This window comes from Nannospalax galili, unplaced genomic scaffold, assembly GCF_000622305.1.
Source record: "Nannospalax galili isolate Female #2095 unplaced genomic scaffold, S.galili_v1.0 scaffold390, whole genome shotgun sequence".
Classification (NCBI taxonomy): domain Eukaryota; kingdom Metazoa; phylum Chordata; class Mammalia; order Rodentia; family Spalacidae; genus Nannospalax; species Nannospalax galili.
In genome coordinates, this window is record NW_008330777.1 from 5,770,431 (window position 1) to 5,789,643 (window position 19,213).

The following is a 19,213-nucleotide window of genomic DNA, read 5'->3' on the forward strand; positions in this document are numbered from 1 at the left end:
CAACTGAATATATTTATCTACTTTAATTAATATGTATTGAAACAGAATTCAGTTATACATTTTAAAAGCTTGGAGAATAAAATTTGGTCATTATCTTAAATATAATGGATGTGCATTTATGTACATCTGGGACAAGTCATTTCACAATGATTTATGTTTGGTAATAATTAAAATATTAGCTTTACAAATAATATCACAGAGTATTTATTTTAATATACTTAAATATTTATACTTCAAATACATATAGCCTTTTGGTGTGGCAGAGTATTTGTTGGATTTGCTTAATGAATTATTTTGTTTTATTGATAAATTGTATACATTCTATGTATATTTAGAACTTGAAGATTTCAAATTTTAATGCCACTTAAAGCTATTACCTAGTTAATTCTTTACTTTAAAAATCAAGCATGACTCTTGTGGAAAAAAAAATGTGATTTAACTGGTAAGAAACCCCAGCCTAAATGCAGCATGACTAAAATTTCAAATAGACTCAAATCCCTACTTATCACTATGCTCTGTGCAGAAACATGTGCTCTCAACAGGCTCCTTTAATCAGGAAATGAAATGGTTTGTGAAAGGGCTCTTACTGATTATGAAGTTTGTTTTGGGGGAAACTGCTCAAAATTACAGTACAAAATCCATTTGGATTTCATGTGAAATATATGTATATATATATATATATATATATGCATATGATTATCCCTTATTTGTGAACACTAAATGGACTCAGTAGAATATATATGTGTGCATGTATATGTATACATATATATATTTACATATATGTAACATCAATAACTAAATTACCAAATTTAGAGAGCATCAGGGGAAATGGGGGGGTTGGAAAAGGGAGAGGGTGATGCAAATATCATATTCATGCACAAAGTCTCAAAAATTAAAAATGAAATTATTAAAAAGCCTCTAGCAGGGGTGTTATGCATTTGTTTTCGATGGACAGCCTTTCCTCTCCCTTGATTCTACAGAGACCTCCAAGACTTTGGATCACCACTCATCTCCATCACACATGCAAGGACCATCACTTGTAGACTTCTAGCTAAACTAGGCAACTCTAATTCAGAGAAATGACAGTGTGGATTTTGAGCGAAGTCCCATGCAGAAAGAATTAGAGGTGATTTAGCTCATGTGCAAATATTTCATTATTATATAGTCCCTGCTTGCATCTCTAGACTTTGTTTGCCTTTTTAAAACTTCTGAAACCTGTTATGTTTTCTTTTTCATATGCTAAACTGCCTTGCAGGCTTCTAATTTTTTTATTTAGTAAGTCAGAACTAATTTTTACTGTTTACAACCAAAGACTCTATCATTTAAACCTCATAAAAATTAACAAAATATTCTGTTTAAAAGAAAAAATATTTCTAGTTATAAGTTAATGAGAATTTCCATAAATCTTATGTTGGAGAACAAAAGAGAAAAGCTAATTATGAAGTAGCAAAGCTATAGTACCTCTGCAAGACAAAAGAATAATCTTTGCTTGTAGTCACTACGTCGATGTATCAAATGTCACATTAATAGTACAAGAAAGGCAAAAGACTTACTAGGCTTTAGTGAAATGCAGGAAGATGTGCACATGGCCTCATTTGAAGAGTATTTCATTTGGTTTCCTCAGGTTTTCCTAGAAAAACTTGACTAATCAATCTTTCTTCAAGATAGTTCTGCCCTATGGTGTTGGCTTCTGATTTGTATGTGTTCTTAGGTCTATTTTGCTCCTCATACATTTATAAACTCCATGGTCAGGACTTGTGGGTACTATGTATTCTGTATCAGACAGAGTAACTATTCTTAATTTGTATGCTATTAACATTATTGACTTTATTTCAGCTAACACACACACATACACACACACGCACATACAAAGGGTACCCAGTGACTAGGTAGCTGCTATTAGCTCATGGTTTTAGAAGAACTGGAGGTGTCACACAGCACACTAACCTTATGCACACTCTGTTTCCTGATGTACCAATCAAACATGAATAGTGTCTACAGTTGTACTATTAAAACACGATTTTATTACAAGGCTTTTCTAAAAGGCACCTCATCCCCTTCCCCATAACCTTTTACAATAGTTTTGATAATTATACTCTCCACATATATTTTAGTCACATAAGTCTCATATACTTTATAAAAATGTACCTGAACTATAAAAGCTGTATCATTCTTCCTGGTAGGCACTTAAACCTTCTATGACAAAATTTATGTATATTTAAAATTTGATGTCTTTATACAATACAGATAAGACTTTAGCACAATAAAGTACCTTATATGACCTTGACATACAGAAAACAAAATCATGAGCTAACAAGATTAAAGCCAATATCAGAAGGAAAAATAAAATGAGGTTGTCGGGCCTGCTTAGCCCCTGCTTTTCCCACATTGCTAATCAGCAGCAAAGGTTGTTTGGAATACACTGATGACAGAAATTAAGAGACCCTGGTCACTTTCATCTTTCAGTGTCCCAACTATGAGCACAACCAATTCGGACTTTTCCAGATTATTTCTAGAGGGTTACTTGATTCTCAGCCTAAACTCCTCATTCATTCTGCAAGAAGTGCTCACCTTACTTATCAGACTAGCCAGAATTTAAGAGATATTGAAATTGCAGGTTTATGTGAAATGTCTCAAATTACAAATTTCACAGTTAATTCAAAGTTCAAAGGTTAAAAAAATGAAGTCTAAGTTTAGGCTGCTGAACAACATATGTCTTTTTGAGATAAGGTGGCTCTGTAGCCCCAGTTGGCCTGGAACTCAGTTTGTAGACTAGTCTGCCCTCCATGCCACAGAGATCCTCCTGCCTCTGCCATCTCCTGAGTGCTGAAATTAAAGGCAGGAGCCACTATGCACAAAGTCATTGAACTTCTATTTTTAGATACATTATTCATGCCATCTTTAATTATTCTCTTCACTTCACATTTGGAAAATAAGACAGTAGAAATAATGACCTCATATGAGTTTGTGAGGATTTCAGTAGGATATGAAACAGTACTGATGTATTATAAGCACTTAATAAATATTACTGATTGTTATTACATGTACACCACACCACTAGATTAATATTGAATATTGGGTTTTTTTTTTTTTTTTTTTTGGTCTTTTTGAGACAAGGAGTCCCTGTAGCCCCAACTGGCCTGGAAGCCTGGAACTTGCTGTGTAGACCAAGCTGGCCTCGAACTCACAGAAATTGTTAGGGGCTGGTGCCCTGCTGACCTTCTTGACTCCTGTTACTTCCCTGTTTCTCCCTTCTACATTTGTGTGATACAAGTGAATCGGTAGTTCAGCCTTTTAGCTAAATGAAAGAATTGTTTTTCTGGGTTTTAATGCTTGGATTCTTCCAAAAGTTGTGTGTTACAAAGGGTATTCTCAAAAATCAGCAAACCTTGACTTGTGATCAAATAGGCTTTTCAAAATTTCCTGACCACAATGTCATGGGACTTTCGGGAGACTTTTTCATAAGATTTTTCTCAAGATTTCCTGTTATGCTGTAATGCTTATATAAGCCTTTCTAAATTGCTAACCGAATATTTCTGCTTTTGTTCTGAGCTTGCTTGCTTGCAAAAGGCCATAGAAGACCTATAAAAGGACTCCGCTGTTTTAACTCGGGCCGCTTATCTCCTATTCCTGTGGAAAGTAAGTTTGGCCCGATTGCAATCGTAATAAATTTTCCTTGCTGCACCTCCGTCTCTGAGACTAATTGGATCCTGACTCTGAGACCACAACAAGAGCTCCCTGCCCTTCTCCTGAGAGCTGGGATTAAAGGCATGCACCATCATGCCCAGCAGACTTCTAATTTTTAATGTGTATTTTTATTGAATTTTTGTGCATTTCATACAAAACATCTTAATCAACTTTAAACGTCCCCCTCATCCACATCCTCCTATAGCACTCCCCACCAATGGATTTCATGCATTCTGTCGTTTCAGTTAAAGCCTACTGATTCAAGTTATTATACCCAGATGTCCTCCATGCAAGTCCCTCCACTGGGGTCTACTTAGCCTATCTAAAGTTATTCCCTTAAAGAAGAACAATTCTCCCTAACCTGGCAGTAATCCACTGCCAATAGTTCTTCAGCTAATGTTGGGGCCTTCTGCCCATTTCCCCAGTTCTATGCTGTTTTTTTTTTGTTTTGTTTTGTTTTGGTGTCATGTGCATTCAGTCACCATCTGATTGAGTTTGCATGGGTAATTGTTTTCTAGTATCTACAAGTTAAAAAAACAAACAAAACAAAACAAAACAAAAAATTCAGTTCTTACAAAGAAAGATTTTCTACAGTGCTCATTGGTAAAATAATTTTTCTTATAAAACTTCCTATCATTAATATAAGATATGACATAGGTCTAACACAGGCCGGATTCTGCAGTGTGATTCATCCCTTGCTGCCCACCACAACTCCCACATTTCACAAAGCCAATATTAATCTTAACAAAGACCATGTGGTCTCAAACATTTCTGTAATAATAGAAGACAGTACACAACAAGCTTATATTAAGAACCGGCTGTCATATATATCAACTTGTCTCTGATATTGATTTTTCTGTAAGCAAGAATCATTACCCATCAAGCCATGTATCTATGAAAATTCTTTTAAGGTGCTGGTTACCCTATCACATCTCCAAGTCTAAATTAGCAGCATCTTCAATTGAGCTTTCTAAAATAGTACTAAAATAAAAAGTAGTTAAGCCTCTAGAGTTCCCTTCTAAAATTTAAGAAATAATTCCTCAACCAAAAAGGGTTTCTCTACTACCAGAGACCCCATGAGAGATGGGAAACATAGCTCTCTTCTATATTAAGCTCAGCTTTCTGAGAAGATCCCTTAAGGAGTGTTATCTTTACTTCCTTCCTTTTGCTTTTCTCAAATGCAAATAAGGACACTGCTTCAAGCAAGCTCCTGCTCCTACAAAGGATGGTGTTCATATATTTATTTTCCAGATCACCTCGTTTCAACCCTGACAAGGAAGATTCATGTTCTGAAAAAATTAGTGATGTGTATCTAAAACTCTTTAATGCAGATCTGATCTTAACTGGTGCAATCTTTTCATTTGATGGTGTACTTTCAAATTTTCTTTTCCAAGTTTCTATGAGCACACAAAACATGAAGGATATAAATTGCCTTGAACATGGTACGCTTTCAAAACGCGCAACTGGCAATTGATAATACCAACCGACAGTGCCCAGCATGATAGGACAACCTTCTATTCAGTGTTACCTTCAAATAAAAGTCTAGATGCACATTCAAACATTTTAAAACTTAGAAGAAAGAATTAAAAAATAAAAGCCAGTGCTATAACAGGCTCAATTTTTGCTTTGTTGCTTCATATTTCACTGTTACTCTAGCTCCATGCCACCACTTTAGGCCCTATAATTAAGATGTCAAACTACTGAGTAGTTCATCATACCCTTTCAGCCTGCATTTGAGTGTAACACTAAAGAAGGCATGCCTTAGTACACAGAAGACGCACAGCCAAGGCTTCACTAACTGTCTCGGAGTCTCTGATGAAGACAAATTAAATGATATCTGACACACAAGCAATTATTTCAAGCACATAAAGGACAATGTTAAATAAAAATTTAAAAATAATAAAAATTAAGATAAAATGATAATAAATAGAATTTAGTAAAAGGTAATAAACAGAGTATGTCAATATGTAGAAAGTCAATAAATTATTTTAATTGTTTTCTAAAAGTGCAAATGTGTATCTCTAGTGAAAATTACCCATATTAAATATCTGAAAGAATTCATGAAATACAATCTTAATTGTCATTATATCAACTGCTCTGGCATTTGCATTTGAATTTTAACAAAACCCCAGGTGTTCAAAAAAATTATTCTTCTTTCAAAAAAAGTCATTAATTTATAAATTATAACTCTCTAAACACAGTGAAATGCACCTAGTTGAGTTCATTAAAATGTTGAAAACATGTGTACTGTAATATAAATTATGAAATATAAAGGCATTCTACAATTTCTGTCTATAAGGCAAGCTCATTGAGAAAATTCTGCACATAACAATGTGATAATTCCCTCATTTTTGGTTCTTTTTTCTGAAGGCATAAATTAAAAAGCAAAAGCAAAAATTTTCTCCTACAAGATTATGAGAGATAAGTAATAAATAATATTTTCTCTTGATTCCATTTAAGTTGTTAACTGAATTATCTCAAATTGAAGCATATTTTGGGATGCTTCATGCTATTAATAAACTACTATTTTAAATGATAGTATTGCCTCCAAATATTTAAAAAATTAAAATGAGAAACAAGTTTCATATGATGCTATTCTCAATCATCTTTACTTAATCAGTAAATCCAAATAATCTCAAAGCAATATAAAAAATCTTGTAAGAGATATTTTTAAAAATTGTATTTGCCATTATTAGTAATGCTCATTAATTGTTCTTTTCTTATAAATTTCAAGGTTGTAGGCATTGTGACCTGTCTGGCCACTAACTTGAAAGCTTTATAATTATAAGCAATAATAAAATGTTATTAGATTGTCTATACATTTAACTCAGAGTTTTGTAAGTTCATGCCAAATCAAATGAACAAAAGCAAAAGAAGTATTAAGAAACCCTTAATATCATATCTTCAAAAGATAGGTCCACACAATCTATTCACTATATTGTATACCTTCAAAATTCTATACCATAAATAAACTTTTGTAGTCAAACTACCTTAGAAAATTCATGTATTTTACCATGTTAGAAAACACACAAAGACACAGTAATTTTAAAGATTGGAACTAGTAGACACCACCATTTCTGATCACAATGCATTAAAAATTAAAACAAGGACATTTTAAAAGACTTTGTTTTCTGAAATGGAAATCAAATATTTAATTTTTTGAAACTGCAGAATATGTACAACACTGCAAATAAAAAGCTACTGGAGTGAAATCAGAGTCTCAGGAAAAAACCTTAGGTCCTTAATAGTCATGTTGATAAAGAAAATTTAAATAAATCAACTAAAGATCCTATACATGTAGTGATAAAATGAACAACATAAACCTGTAGAAAATAGAATAAAGTATTTAACAATGATAAAAACATTGAATGATTCAGGAGAAACATATGCATTGCAGAGCTGATAAGCCAAATAAAAGTCAGCCTGATTAGGGAAAACCAGACATTACTCTGAATATTCTAAAAATTACTCTGAATATTCTCACAAGAAAAGAAGGGGGTGGGGGTGGAAGCACCAAGATAGCATGCAAACATAATAATAGAACAAGGGGCTCTAATAGCAATGAGAAGAGGCTATACTGATTTCCAGCAATCACTGCACCAACCCTTTCTGAGTCTATCACTGTTGGGAAACTATTTCATAGTTCTCCTCTACCCTCCTTCATATTCACTCTAAAGAAATCTCTTGTTCTTTACTTTACTGAGAAGATAAGTAGTTAGATTCGACCTTCTATGGGTTTCTCAATTACCTATCCCCTAATACCTTCTAGAATGTCATAGAAGAAAGGATGCATTTTCCTAGTAAAGCCATTGTCATTATTCTCCTCCTCAGTCTACCAAAGACATCATTTCAGACTTTCTCACCATGGCATCCATCACGAATTTACAGTTCTCTCATGAACAATTTATGCCTGTGTCTATCAGCATAAAAGACCCTTTTTATTCTTCCTGGAAGAATATAGAAAAAGAACAACAAAAAAAACACATTTCCTCTTGAATTCCATTTTTTATCGGCTGCCTACTTATTCCTTTACATTTTTTTTACTTTTTGAAGTTTGCATGGAACCTGTTTCTATTTACCACATTTTCTCCTGAACTCTCCGAAACTTGTCTTTTGTCCACCCTACTCCACCAAATATTTGCAGAAAATTAGACGTCAATCACTGCAAATGTTGGGAATACTCAAAGTTGAATTCAATACAGGCTTGATCTCTGAAAGTTTCTCATAAAAAATAGTCAAAACTTTTACTAAAATCATATAATACTACTATTTACCCAAACCAAAAATGTAGAAGGCAACCAATGACCCACATCCTCCTATTCAAAAAAGGATTATATAGACTATTTCTTACAGTGGTAAATGAGTGCCCGTTTGTGGGCAGAGTCAACTTCGGATACCATTGCCTCTGAATTGGGTCTTGGCTAATGGAATATAAGTAAAAGCCTTGCTGGCAACTGAAAGAATCACTGAAAACCACTGCTTGACTGGCCACTTACTACTCTCCCTCCCTGCTGTTCCCATCTCTGACAGGAGCTAGCTGGTCTTAGATTGTAAAAGGAGCAAGGAAACATGCCACAGACAATATAGACAATATGATGTGAAAAAAAAAAAAGGAAAAATGTTTTCATTTATAAATCGTTTTTATTCATAAATCATTTTTATTTATAAACTTCTTGCTACTCTATGGCAATATAATCTATCACAAGGTAATAGTTACAGCTCTATTCAAGGGTACCTGAATCATGAGCTCAAGGATTTCTAGGTTTCTTCTACCCATTCAAACCAGGGTCTATTCAAGGGTACCTAAATCATTAGCTCAATGTTTTCTAGGTTTCATCTACCCATTCAAACCAGGCAATGTTAAAAAAAAAAGTAACATTAACAGCCAGGCATGACGGCCTATACCCTTAATCCCAGCCCTTAGGAGGCAGAGGCAGGCAGATTTCTGTGAGATCAAAGCCAGCCTAGTCTATACAGCAAGTTCCAGGTTAGCTTGGGCTACCGGGAGGCTGTCTCAAGCAATAACAACAACAAAACATTATTTTTCCTTGTCCCAACCTTGCTTATGTAATTAAATTTCATTGACACCTTCTGAGCTGCTGCAACTTCCTATTAGAAATATGGGGCCAGAGAAATGGCTCAGTATCTAAGAGCACTGGCTGCTCTGTAGAGGAAATGTGTTCAGTTCTCAGGACCCACATGGCAGCTAGCAACCTTCCATAACTCCAGTCCCAGAAAATTTAATTCACTCTCATGGCCTCCACAGGCACAGCAGACACATAGTGCACATATACATATGGAGGCAAAACCATATATATATATATATGTATGTATGTATATGTATATAATCTCTGAAGGTTAGCTCTCATAACTTTGGAGAGCGCTATACAGGCTGGAAGGGAGAACATCAATCAATGGTCCAACCACAGCTTCAAGGCCTAAAAAACCACAACAATGACCAGCACAGCAAATGACATTGGTGCAGTAGTGGTACTTTTATCTTGGGAGTAATCAACAGCTACCTAATTGGATTTAAAACCCACTATGGGAGGAAACTCATGTCTGGTACTGTATACCTAGCCAAATACACATAGGTGGAGAGGTCATAGATCTTGGAGAAAACCCCAAAATTCTCATATCCCTAGACAAATTTAATTTCTTACTATGTGAAAAATGTGGATCCTTAAATTTAGAGACGAGTATCCCAGTCACCACCCAACAAAGTAGCTTCCTTTTCAAAAGACAGAGATTATTACAGATTCTCTGTGAATTGCCCAAGCCTAAGTAGCACACCTAGAATACAACCTCTGCACTTAAGACTCAGAGAACATAGAACAAGGGATGAAAAGAAAATTAATGAATCTTACAGTTCTCATCTATGAAATTCCCTCATGAAACAGAGGGCCAGGAACACAAAAGGCCACAAATGGCCAAAACACAGAGAATAAGAGTTGGCAGAGTAAGCATCCTTGGACAGGACCCCTATATTGAGGTCCACCCCACCCAGGGCTCCGGAATCATTGTGGAAGAGGGGCAGAAAGATTGTAAGAGCCAGGGAGGAGGTTCATGACCATATGAAAATGGTCCTACAGGCACCTGGGACCCTTCTCATACAAACATACAACAATGTTGTCAGCATGCGTAAGACCCATGCAAACTTAGGCAGATAAAAACCCAGCACGCAACTGTGGAAATGAACAGCAAGCCCCAATCTTAGTCAAAGAATTATTGGCAACTGATTACTGCTCAGTGAAGAGCTCATTTTCTTGAAAGGAGAGAATCTAGACAGGCTGACTGAACCCCAGTGGATGAACGTGCACTGAGAGTCATCTCATCTCAGGACACTGACTTTACATAATGGGCCTTAATAAAAATGATAGAATGTATGAACTCCAGTGGGGGAGGGGCTATGGGAGGGTGCCAAATGGGGAGGAGGAATAAAAATGATTTTTTGATGAAATACACAAAAATTTAATAAAAAATAAAAATATCCCGATGATTAAAGAAATGCAAAGCCTAAAACAAATTAAGAAGTCAAACATTTGTTGATTGAATAATACAATGAATACATTACAGAATATTCAAATATATAAGAAGATGGAGCACAAAGGAATCATCTTAGGTTATAAGGAAGAAAGTGCTGTTTGATGTCACTCTGCTGTGCAGTGCTGACTTCACTTTCAGTTGTTCGGTGTTTATCTTTCATAGTTTGGAATTTTTCCCTCCTCTGTTTGGCCTCCAACAAAATCCAAGAGTAAACCATCTAAGAATGAATTCAAGTACCTATTCCACTAAGTAATCATGGCTTCCACTCACAACGCATGTGAGAAATTGTAATGGTACAAAAGAAGGCAATGTAAATTGAAAGTAAAAACAGTGTCTCCTTGAGTGTAAATTAATCTTTCCATTTTCTGCTATTTTCCTCTAGAGTCTTAGTGCAAGATGAGACCATTGGTATCATTGCATTTTCCTTATGTCTTTCATATCTCCCCTTAATTTCTATTATGACATTTTTTAAAAATTACATTTTGTCCTATATTTAGATTTTCCTTGCATTTCTTGATTAACTTTAAAATTATAGATCATTTTTAAGAGAATAGAGAGCACTTAAATGTTACATAACCACCATAATTTTTATAGAATCAAAAACAAATGAAAAAATACAGAGAAATTCCTGATGCTTAAAACTGACTTTTAATGGAACAGTTGGATACTCTAATACCTAAATGAAAAACCTTGAGTGGCTAGCTGAAAAACAGCAAACTTATTTTATAAAATTCTAGCTTACTGAGCAAAAATCAGCAGAATAGTAGTTTTATACAGAGATAGACAAATTGATGGATGATGGGTAGAAAGAAGACATTTTCAGGAGATTATCATCTTCTCCCTCTAGTCAACTTGTTAAAAGACCCTAACATAATACTAGTTACTAAAGGAATATGCAAATAGAGACTTCAGATATGTACATATAAAAACATGTCTTCATTATAGAATGACAAAAATCATTTTAGAAATGGACTATGAAGTCCAAACTGTATTAATAATGTTATAATATTCATTATAAGATAATCAGAAATATAACAAACAATAAGACCTTTCCTTGGAATCAAATATTTTCCATATAGTCCAGAACTGTTTTATATACAAATGTATAAGTAACTAATTAAGAATAACTTCATTAACAGTTCCGTCACTGAATTAATTAAATAGACTCATTTTAAATAATTGACCTTTACAGAAATTACAATATCCATGGTCATACAGAAAAATTTCACAAATCACAAAACATTCAGGGACATCTGGATTTAGTTTTTAAATTAGCACAATGGATATTTTCTAAATCAATCAATACATGATTAACAAGAACCTGTCATGTTCTGGTGACATGGTTAATGTGCATTTTTTCCCCTATATTCCATATTGTGCTTTCAAGTGATTTTTTTTTAGTGTAAAAGCAGCACATAGTTTACTGTTTTAGCCACTGTAAGAAATCATTCCCACCTGTAGGAATGATTCCTGAAGCTGTCTTCTGTATCTTTATCTCTGTACCCTAATCTCTATAAATTGTAACTATATATATATATATATGGCAAATGAGACTTTGGAGATGTAGTTAATGGTATGAGCCTTAAAACAGAGGTCTAGAACTGAAAGTCTAATAACATGGGTTTTAAAAGTTGCACAACTTTTCCCAGAAAGCCAACTCTACCCTTGTGTCATTGATTCTTTTTTTGATTTCGTTCTTATTGTTTTATTTTTAAAATGAGAAAATGTCTCACTACGTAACCTTGGCTGGTCTTGAACTTGCTAAGACAAGGCTGGCCTCCAACTCACAAAGATTCACTTGCCTCTGCCTCCCAAATGTTGAGCATTGAGATTAAAGGCATGTGCCACCATGCCTAGCTTCCATCTACTATTTTTAGGTAAGATTTGTTTGTGTTTTTGGAAAGCATTAAGATGTATTTTATTTATTTATTTATTTATTTATTTATTTATTTATGAGAGCTCTTGAGTTGTTTGATTTAGTGCTCTAAATTTTTCTCTTAGGACTACCTTCACAGGGTCTTATAGATTTTGATATGTTGCATTTTCATTTTTAATCAGTTCTAGGAACTTTTATTATTTCCTTCTTGGTTTCTGCAATTAGTCACTTCTTCTTTAATTGTACCTTTTATTCTCCATTCATTTGTAACTTTATGCAGTTTTTAACTACTGTTCATATCTACCTTTATTTTACTGTGGTCAGATAGAATACAGGATGTTAGTTTAATTTTCCTGTGTTGGATAAAGCTTGTTTTGTGTCCTGAAGTGTGATCTATTTTGGAGAACATTCCATGCATAACAAAGAATGTATATTCTTTAATGTTCTCAAGATGTCTTTTAGGTCCAATTGATTTATGGTATCAATTAACTCCAATATTTCTCTGTTTAATTTTTGTCTGGATGATGTGTCTATTGGTGAAGATTGGGGTACAATATTCACCCACAATTACTGTGCTTGAGTTCATTTGTGACTTTATATCTAGTACAGTTTGTTTTATGAAATTGGGTACACCTGTGTTTAGTGCATATATGTTTAGAACTGTGATATCATCTTGAGGAGTGTGAAGTGGCCATCTTTATCTCTTCTGACTAGTTTTGGTTTGATGTCTATTTTACCAAATATTAGAATAGCTACATTTTCTTGGTTCCTAGCTCAACTGGGATATTACTAAGGATATTGTTATACTTTAAAGGAGAATGCCCACCAGAGGTTCCAAGTATTTGAACGCTTTGTCCCTAGTTGGTGGCACCATTTTTGGAGGTTTTGGAGGTACAGCAATTGCTGAAGGAAGCATGTCACTGGGGAAGGCTTTGAAAGATATTTGTATTAGAAATGAAGAAATGGGGGCATATTACCTACAACTGCTATGACAGAATTCCACTGACAACCTGAATGAATTTTATATCAGATAACAATGAAATCCTGCTGACACCTGGATTTTGGCTGAGACTTCATGAAGACAGTGTCCAACTAATCCAAACTGTAACTGTATCTGAATTTCTTCATCACACAATTGTGAGGAAAAAAAAAAGATTACTGGCTTAAGCCGGTAAATGTGTGATCATTTCTTATAGCAGCAAAACTAAACTAAAACATGTTGTTTATCTCATCGCTCTGAAAAAAAAATTATATATTATGCTACCATTGGAGCATTTTCATTGTCTTTTGAAGTGAGCCTAGAAAAATTAATTGAATTTTAAGAATTATTCAAATTCAAATTTAGACTATCACTTCTGATTTCACAAAGCAAACTCTTCAACAATAATTTATCCTTTATCTTTAAATAATAAAACAATGAACCTTTACATGTGTGCCATATGGTAGCTAATATGTTGGAAGGCTTGCCAACAGTCTTATGTTAATATCATAAGATGTCACCTTACCTGTGCTAATCTAATGGCCAGAAGATAATTGTTTAAAATGAAATTAGTCTGATGAGCATAAAAATGATGTATTAAATAAATGCATTTGATGATAAAAATATTCCGAGTTCGCAAGTGAAACTGTTAAGCACTAAATGACACTCTCAACAAGAACAGAGTCAATGCAGTCAACAATATTTGCGTAAGCTACTGCATCTCTGTGGCTGCTAGCCTGGCCCTGCTGCTCTGATCGCAATAGCCACCATCTGTCTTCACATGCTGCATCACTGCCACCACTAACTACACAAGTCTCTATTCACATTCTAATCCACCTTTCAGAAGCCCTTCCAGGATGCTGTTATGTTCCCAATGATATTTATTTCAAAATTCTTTCTTCCTTTTCATCTCACTTTCTTCTTTTTGTCTGAATCCTGTAATTAAAGGGAGGCTAGCTCTGATCTATTTAGGAAGATTGACATGCATATCACACATTTTTTTTCTTTTGGTCTTTTGGAGACAGGATGTCCCTATAGCCACAGCTGGCCTGTAGCTCACTATGTAGACCACGCTGACAGAGATCTCACAGAGACCCATCCCCTCTGCCTTGCCCAGCCATATCGCATTTTTTTCATTGTTTTTCTATTTCTCTGGGTGACAATTTAAAATACTCAGTCTGAAGGTTCAAACCATTTTATGATCTTTCTAGTCTAGTCTAAATAGACCTTATTTACCTTTCAAAATAGAAAAAAAATTCTGTTACTGTGATGATTTTGTAAATTAAAGTAGTAATCCCTCAGGTGCTCTGTATAGTAGGTATTTCATATTGTGTTTTTAAGTTTACAATGGTTAGGTATACAATTCCAGTCCAGGGTGAGTTATCATTTGCATAAACACATATTTTATAGTTCCATTTTATAAACATTCAGGTGAAATAATTGTGTTTCAAAAATATAAAACAACTAGAATCAAGTGTTTAATATTTGTTTCAAGTTATCTTTGACTCTAAAATCTTAAATTCTTTCAAAGAAGTTGCATTTCAAAGGTGCAATGATACACATTTTTCAGTTCATCAAGATGAGTAAGCCTTAGAAATCCAACATGCCATTGCTGTTTGGCACACAGTTAACATTACATTTTGCACTCAGAAATTGTTCAGAGGATAGATGCCATGGTAAATGCTTTTATCACAATGAAAATACAACTAGCAAAACCCGTTGACACTAGAAATGCGAGAATAGGAACACATTTTTCTGAGATTTTACTCTTGCTGTATGTGAAATTGAATTAATCGGATTAACCTCACAACTCATTGAAGATGAGACATTAGAGAGTGGTAGGTAATATGTTGATCACAGATGCTTCTTTCACTCCATACACCGAGCTCTGTGCTCTAGTTCATTATGTCATTTTTCTGTCATTACCACTTTCTATCACATTATCAGTGTAAATATCGGTTTAATCATCAGCTGCCTCATCAACTGAGCATTCTTTAAAGGAGAATAAAAAGCATTCATTTGTGCTTTTTATTTCTATAAGCCCAGTGTATGCTCTTACTAGAGAATGGAAATGTTCAGATTTGTTGCCATAGATCAATGACTGCCTATAATATATGTAGCTACACAAAATCAGAATTGAAATGTGAAAACATGTAAAATGTTGAGGGAAGGAAGATGTTCTCTTCCAGGCAGAAGATTATTACTTTAAGTGCCAGATGAAGCCATGGTATCAGGCTACCACTGTTTTCATTTTCAGGGGATAAGCTGGGCCAAACTTGACCATGCTATGATGATGGACAGGGGCTCTCTGTGTCTGTGGAATGGTGTGGGAACAGAGGCAAGAGCACTCTCTGTCTGTGGAATGGTGTACAAACAGCGACAGGGCCCTCCCTATGTCTGTGGAATGGTGTACAGACAGCGACAGGGCCCTCCCTATGTCTGTAAATTGGTGTGGGGATAGAGACAGGGTCCCTCTATGTCTGTGGAATGTGTGGTGGCAATGAGGACTTTCCCTGTGTTTGTAGAATGGGTGTGGTGTGGGGACAGTGACAAGGGCACTCACTGTGCTTGTGGAAGGGTGTGGTGACCACAGCAGGGCCTCTTCCTATACCTGTTTAGCAGTCTCGCAGTTTGATCTTCTCCAGACAAACCTTTTCAGACATCTCACAATCATTAACTAAAGATAAAATCACAATCAGCACTGTTACTAGTTTGGGAAGATATGGACCTAAATATAGAATCCCTTGTATTAGAAGCGATTACATGGCATCTAAAGACAAAAAGCACATATAATTGGTATTGATCAAGTTAGGATTAAGAAGTTTAGACACGTATTTTAAGTTGCCCAGAAAGTAAAATATACGAAGGGAAAAAAGAAAGACAGAATACAAATTTGGCTTTAAGGCATAGTAGGATTAATAATTTAGTCTCTAAATTGGTGTTTTATAAACCCAGTCTATAAACCATCGAGCATAATTTTCAAGACTAAAAACATCAAAATTTCCAGATAAGTCAATGTAATTGTCAGTAAATACTGTGAATAAGTCTTATGTTCAACTGAATTTGTGAAACTTGCTCTTGGTGACAAAGAGCCATAGAAAACTACTTTTAACCATTTAGTTAATAATTTATATAATATAAAATTTCTCTTCTTTAGTTGACCAATGCCATAATCTTATTATATTTGTAAACTGTATCATCTTGACTACAGTTCAACTTGGAAATCACCCTTCAGTCCCTTTGGAGCCACTTCCTGTGCCCCACCCCCAGCATTGATCTTCTCTTTGCTTTGTAGCTTTGCCTTTTCTAGATATTTTGTGAATATGGACTGCTACCACTTGAAGCTTGCCAGTTTTATCTCTGCTGTAATCTTAGTACTTTGTTACTTCTTATTGTCAAATAGCATTTTGTTGCAAATACACACAACTTTTTTTATACCTTTACTGAATGAGGGATTTTTTTTACTGCTTCTATTTGTTGTCTATTATAAATAATGCTGTTATGAACATCTGTACACAGGCTGGAGTGGACATATGTTTTCATTCTTTTGGCTATATTTCTAGGAATGGAATGTATGTTTGTTTGTTATTTAAAGTAACTTTCAAACTGTTTCTGGCAATGGTCATGCCATATTGTGTGCCTATTAGCAGTCTCTGAAAGTCCTAGACTCCGCATGAATGCTTACACGGTCTTTTTTTCTTATAAATATTTGAATGACTATATGATTACATTGTATTTTTTAATAGAATTTCTAATTAATGTAGATGTTTAGCATATTTCCTGTATATACTGAAATCTAATTACTATCAGTGCTGAAATGTCTATTCAACTAGTTTACTCATTTTTTAAGAAATGGATCATCTTATTGACTCTATTCAACTAGTTTACTCATTTTTTAAGAAATGGATCATCTTATTGACTCTATTCAACTAGTTTACTCATTTTTTAAGAAATGGATCATCTTATTGACTCTATTCAACTAGTTTACTCATTTTTTAAGAAATGGATCATCTTATTGACTCTTGGAAGTTCTTTATTTGAAATACAAGTCTTTAGTTGAAAAATGATTTGAAATTATTTACTTCTACCTGTCCATAATTTTTCATTATCTTAGGAATGTCTACTAAAGACTAAAAAGTTATAATTTTGTGAAATATAATTTATCCAAAATTTAAATGGATTGTGTATTTAACATCATGTCTAAGAAATTTTTTCTCTAATCTATCAGAGACTTTTCTTCTAGATCAAGCCTGGTGGCATTCACCCATGATAATCCTAGTGGGAAGACCTAATGGCCCTAATTCATTTTATGTCAACACCCAACAATTCTAGCATAATTTGCTTAAAATACACATTGAACTGTCTTGGTGTATTTGTTGAAAATAAAATGACCGTTAATCTAAGGAAGAGCTTACTTTTCACGTCTCCTGTTCTCCACTGACTTATATGTCTAATACCAAGCTGTCCTGATTACTGTACTTCCAAGGGAAGTGGTGAAGTCAGCATGTGTAAGTTCTACAGCTTTATTGGGATTATTTGGGGTCATTTGTCTTTATATATAAATGCTAAAACCAACATATCTTTTACTGGAAGAAAAGCCTGCTGATTCTTTCAAGGAGCTACTAAATTTGTAGATAATATTGACATGTAACAACTGAATATAACTGAAAGCTAGGAGTACATTACTGCTAGAACACTTGCTTAGCATACCCAGCATTGTTGTTTCATACCACAGCATTACCAAAGAAGTAAAATTAATAATAATAAAATGAAAATAATATTATAGACAATAGTTATATTAAAATAATCTAAATTATAAATATTATTAATATCAATATTTCCAAAGTATGAGCAGTTAGTATTTCTTCATTTGTTTAGATTTTTAATTTGGCCTATTAATCCTTCCTCTGTGTAAGCCTTGAATATTCTTTTTAAAATTATTCTTAGTTGTTTATTATTTCTTATGCTAGACATTTCTGCAATGATTTTGGAAATAGATGGATTTGTTTTATTTCATTTATTTGTGATTGTCCTTCCATAGTCTATAGAAATATAATCAACTTTTACATATCCATCTATTATTCTATGATATAGCTGAATTAGTCTAGAAGTTGTAGTGAATTTCTTTTGTGGACTTGTAAGTATCTTAATAAAGAAAGTAGCACAGTCAGATTTTCATTTTAAATAGATAATTATGCAGCTGTGAGGAGGCTACAATTGAAGGAGGAAGTGCTAGAGGAAAGGACATTATTTTCCAAGGCTGTTAAGACAGTTGCTGGAATCGAGAATCCTAACTAAAATATGTCAGGACAAGAACACAGGAGAAAGTGAATAATGAAAGTAATTGCTTATTTTTCTCAGAGAAATGAGCATGTTTTAGAGAATTGTGCTAAGCTCTTCTTGTGATTAGATACATGAATTTTACTCATATATAAAGTTCATAGCAGAAGACTGTGCAGTGTGGACAGTTCTATTGTTAAGGACAACTAGAAAAGTTGTGTAATTTTTAACATTCATTTGTGAAAAAGGTAGAAGGATAATTTAGCTTTCAAACTTTGGAGGACTCAATCCTATAGACCTATATTCCTCCAAGTTTTGAGGGAGCTAGTTCATCACATTCTGCAGTTTTGTGGCTAAAGGTTCAGGGACTCAGACTGAATCCAGACAACATGCAGTGACCCCAGAGAATCTTCCTTGTTTGGAATTGAAACATATAAAGACTGCACACTAAAAGTAATAATTTGTGGATGGAAGATCTTCTGGGATTGTGATCATGAGCTTCACGCTTTCCCAGGCATATAATCAAAACAAATCAATATTCCTCTAGAGGAAAATAATACTATCCCTAGAGCTAAAATAATTATTTAAAAATATTTTATTTATTATTTTTATTTTATGTGTATGAGTGTATTGCTTGCATGTATGTAAGTGCTCCTGTGTCATGCAGTGTTTGCAAAGGTCAGAAGAGAGCACTGGATTCCCTGGAACTGACATTACGGATGGTTGTTAGCTGCCATGTGGGTGCTGGGAACTGAACCCAGCTCCTCTGGAAGTGCAGATCTCTAGTTCCCTCAAATAATTTCTAATACAAATATTGCAAATAAAATGACCTACAGAATCAAAAC

General features: G+C 34.3%; 1 protein-coding gene across 15 annotated transcripts in view; it reads right to left on the minus strand.

Moving 5' to 3' along the window:
* Positions 1 to 19,213, minus strand: part of Ppfia2 (PTPRF interacting protein alpha 2) — a 580,223-nt gene that overhangs the window by 539,579 nt on the left and 21,431 nt on the right. The window lies entirely within an intron of this gene.